The sequence below is a fragment of the Chelonoidis abingdonii genome, chromosome 5 (assembly GCF_003597395.2).
Source record: "Chelonoidis abingdonii isolate Lonesome George chromosome 5, CheloAbing_2.0, whole genome shotgun sequence".
Lineage (NCBI taxonomy): Eukaryota > Metazoa > Chordata > Testudines > Testudinidae > Chelonoidis > Chelonoidis abingdonii.
In genome coordinates, this window is record NC_133773.1 from 34,643,321 (window position 1) to 34,648,410 (window position 5,090).

The window sequence follows — 5,090 nt, forward strand, 5'->3', positions numbered from 1 at the left end:
GTCGTTGGAACATGAAGCGGAATGACCTGCACCCTTCCGTCCCCTTCCCACAACCCACAGCGCCAAAATGGGACCAGGTGCTCTGTGGGATAGCTGCCCACAATGCACCACTCACAACAGCGCTGCAACTGGTGCAAGTGTGGACACACTGCAGCGCTGGTCGCTGTCAGTGTGGACACATTGCTGCGCTGGCCGTACACAGCTGTACGAGCACAGCTGTAACTACCAGCGCTGCAGAACTGCCAGTGTAGCCACAGCCTAACTCTGTAAGCACCTAAAATCCCTTGCCATCTAAGGGCCTGGCTACACTTGCAAATATAGAGCACTGTGAGTTAAACCAGCTCTCAGAGAGCACAGTAGGGAAAGCACTGTAGTGTGTTCACACTGTCAGATTCAAGTGCCCTGGCCTGGCCACATTAGCAGCTCTTGCAACACCACAGAGAGCAGTGCATTGTGGTAACTATCCCAGCATGCAAGTGGCTGCAACGTGCTTCTCAAATGGGGGTGGAGGGTGGGTTGGAGTTGACAGGGAGTGTGTTGTGTGTGTATATGGGGGGAGAGAGAGTGGGTTTTGAGGGCCTTGAGAGCATGTCAGCATGCTGTCTTGTAAATTCAGACAGCACCAGATCCCTCTTCCTCCCATCTCTCTCTCTCACACACACTCACAGCAAGCAGCATTCCACACTAATGGCTTGCTTTGTCCTGGAGCAGATAAGCATGCCGCTGTCAGAAATGGAGCTTTGAAAGGGCATATCCACATTCCTACAGCTGAGTTCAAAACAATGACAAGAGGGGCCACTTGACTTAAGGGGATTATGGGACATTTCCAGAGGCCAATCAAAGCACAGTAATGCAACACCTCATTCACACTGACGCTGGGGCGTTTCAGCTGAGGTGCAGCAAGCATTATGCTTCTCTTGGAGGTGGATTACCAGAAGCGCTCCAGCTGCAGAATCCAGGCTCTCTAAGTGCCTTGCCAGTGTGGACGGGTCATGAGTTAGGGCGCCTGGGGCTGCTTGAATGCACTCTAATTTGCAAGTGTAGCCAAGGCCTAAGCTGTCACTGTAAAGGTCCCTTAAACACCAGAGTTTTTGCCTTTTGGTGTGCACACTGCTGCCTCAGACAGGAGCCTGGAGACCTATTTCTCACCTTTGCCCCAATAGGATCCTCAAACCAGGTGGAGATAGGTGGAGGAACTCCTATCTTGCCTGTGGAGCTGATGCGGTAGGCACAAGTCTACCATAGCGGGATGCATATAACATCCTGGCAGGAGAGGAGGAGGACAAGGAGGTGCTGGTGGTGGTGCTGCCGCCATATACCCCCATAAGGTTTAGGCCAGTGATTAGTGGTTTCCCTGCTTTGCCAGATAGGGAGAAAGGAGAGTGCCCTAACCACTGGGTTCTGGTATATTCTAATAAGATCTCTCAAGGTCTCCTGTTTGAACCTTTAGATAAAGACTTAAATGGTCACTGGGCTAGAGAGAGAGAGATGACTCTCTAGTCTTATGGCTGGGGCACCCACTTGGGAGGTAGGAGTCCCAGTGTCCAGTCCCCCTGACCTACCTCCCCCTCTGGCATTTCTTGCAAGGAACAGCTTGGGGAACAAACCCCAGAAGAGGATTTATGGTTGTGGATCCCAAGCAGAACATGGCACCTCCTTCCAGTTGGGATTTAAGAGCCAAAGGCTACATCTGCACTGCAATAAAAGACCTGTTATATTATAAGCCTGTTATCCTGACCTCTGCCCCAGGCAAGATAACAGGCAAGCTGATACAGGACTTGTTTGATAGTGAATTAATGTAATGGATAATGTAAATAATGGAAACAACATGTGTTTAGGAAAATAAATCCTGTCAAACTAACTGAATATCTCTTTTTCTTTATGAGATTACAAGTTCGTTTGGGAAAGATAATAGTGTAGATGTGATAGACGAATTTCCATAAGGCATTTGGCTTGGTACCACATGACACTTTGATTTTAAAAAAACTAGAACTTTATTAAAAATAACATGACACACATTACATGAATGAAAAACTGTCTAACTGATAGGTCATATGTAATTGTAAACAGGGAATCGTAGTTAAGTGGGTCTGTGTTTTCAGTGTAGCCCTGCAGGGATCAGTTCTTGAGCCATATGCTTATTCAACATTTTTATCAATAACCTAGAAGAAAACATAAAATCATCACTGATAAACACTGTAGATGACAAAAATTGGGAGAGTGATAAAAAATGAAGAGGATTGGTCAATGATTCAGATTGATCTGGATCATTTGGTAAACTGGCACAAGCAAACCAGGTGTTAATACAGTTAAATGTATACATCTAGGAACAAAGAATGTGGGCCATCCTTACAGGATGGGGTACTCTGTCTTGTGAAGCAGTGACTGAAAAAGATTTTGGGGGTTATGGTAGATAATCAGCTGAACAGGAGGTCTCAATGTGATGCTGTGGCCAAAAAAACTAAATGCTTTCCTGTGATACATAAACAGGGGAATCTCAAGTAGGAGCAGGCAGGTTATTTTATCTTTGTATTTGGAACTGCAGACATTGCTGGAATAGTTGGTCTAGTTCTGGTGTCTACTATTCAAGAAAGCTGTTGATAAATTGGAAAGGGTTCAGAGAAGAGCCTCGAGAATGAATAAAGGATTAGAAAACATGTTTTATAGTGATAGACTCAGAGCTCAATCTATTTAGTTTAACATACAGAAGGTAAAGGCATGACGTAAGTCTATCAGTATCTACATGGGGAACAAAGATTTTAATAATTGACTCTTCTATCTTGCAGAGAAAGGTGTAACACAATCCAATGGCTTAAAGTCAAAGCTAGATACAATTTACTAAGGATCATGACAATTTTTAAATCAAAAGTGGGTGGTTTTTCTAAAAGTTCTGCTCTAAGAATTATGATGGGGAAATTCTATGGCCTGTGTTGTAGGTCAGACTTTATGGTCATAATGGCCCCTTCTGGCCTTGGAATCTATGATCAGCATCTGCTATTGCCTAACTTAGGTGGCTTTCTACGCAGTATGTTGACTTTTGTTGATCCTGTTCTTGAGTGCCTGTCTTTCTCCAATGTATTGTACAGGGAGCCTGAACACCTAATTCAGGCTTTGCGGATTTCAGATATTTTTCTGGGTACTTATAAATTAGGTGTTACAAGACTGAGCATTTCAGTGCCAAAGTTCCTTTGTGGATCAAGTTAGATGCATTACTTTTAGGCAACTAACTCCATTTTAAGGTGCCTGTATGAGCCTGATTGTCAGAGGTGCTGGGCAACTACATCTCCTATTGAAGTCAATATAGACTCAGGTGATTTTGGTCTTGTCAGAACTCTGTGCAGGATTTTCATATCCATGTTTATGGCAAATATGGACAATGTTCAACCTGTATCAAATGCCGTGTGTATATATAGTCACGTACCTTTTCTACCATTTCTCCTGTGAAGCCTGGCCACTGAAGAATCCACTTTCTAGCCATTTCTTCATTGGCTGTAACATAGACCATAATTAAGACTAGTATTTTGTGAAAATACATAATCCTCTGTGGTATGCTGCCAATTTTGTGTAGGGGCTTACACAAAAATGTCTCATTTTAGCCTCTTATAAACCTCATGTATCCCAGGCGTGGAAAAGAGGCATGAGGAACATGGAATACTAATTTGTTTTCCCTATTTTTTACAAAATTGCTTTCTTGTAGCTGTAACAGAGGAAGAAGGCAACATTACTTGGCAAATGAACTCAAGTAAAGGCATTTATGGAAAAGTTTATATATCCCTCTAAAATATGGAGTACTGTGTATTGATAGTTTAGTGCAGTGTACAGCTTGTGCACCTTGAAAAGTAAGGAAGAAGGTAATTAAGACCTTGTAGAGGTGGCTGGGACTATCCTCCCTTAAGATCATCTTTATAAAAAAAAAAAACCTGACACTTGATCAAACAAAAATTAGAGAAGCACATTTTTTTAAGGAAACTTCTGGATAAATCATCCCTTTCTGGAAAGATTGAGCTGTATTCCTAGATTCATCAAAGGCAATGGAAATTACTCCAACCTTCCCTGTCACAATTTAGTGTCATAATTCTAGCAAGGGGCCATGAAACTGCAGACTTCAGTGACTTTTTGTGGACATTTTGAACATAACATGAAAGAACAAGCACACTGCAAATAAATAAATTACGGCTTTAAATTTGCTGTCAGCGAAACCCCTGAATAAAATCGGAGGTGAAGAAATAAAGCCAAGACGTTGAAAATCTTGAAACAGAGAGAATAATACATTCAAATATAATTCACTATTAGCTTGGGTAATCAAATGCCTTTTATTTTTCTTTCATGAATTTTCCAAAAGCTCAAGAGTTGTGAGTAATATGGATATTGGTTCACAAGTTATTTACTATGTAAAGGAACTATACAGGTGCTACTAGGTAGAAGAAATGTGCTATTAAGTTTTTACATGGTTTAACTGAGGAAAACATTCCTGAAGCTTCAGCCTATTACCGCAGACATGTAGAATATATTCACACACTGCCTGTATGTGGGATGCTGACCTAGTCATCTTCTCAACAATACAACAGAGAATACCAGAAAACATTTCATTAAATTATATCAATAATACTGAATTCTAGTGTGTAATGTTTTTAAATCTTTGAATCTTGCATTGCATATTTCAGGAAAAACTGAGATCCTCCTGCAAAATGCTGAATACCTTTTTAATATGAAGTTAAAGTAAATGGGAGTTAAAGGCACTCTCAACAATCAGGCAATGCTCAGCACCTTGCCGGGTCACCATCTAAGGTGCCACCTGAAATGTTGGAGGATAGGAAAAGAGAGAGATTTAGAAGTTTCAAAGTTTGATCAGAAATAGTATTTTAAGCGTGTGAAGTCAGTCCTGTATAATAATCCCTCTGAAATGGGAAGAAAAATCCAGAGTGAAAAAGAACCATGTACTGATGATATTGTATGGTCTTTATTTTCTCTAAGAGAAATCATGATCACTAACATACACTGACTAAAGATAGGTGCAGTAATCAAGCAAAGCCTGAGAGCCTGAATGATTGCTAGTCCTACTGTGCTCAATCTTTGGGTTGCACATGCAC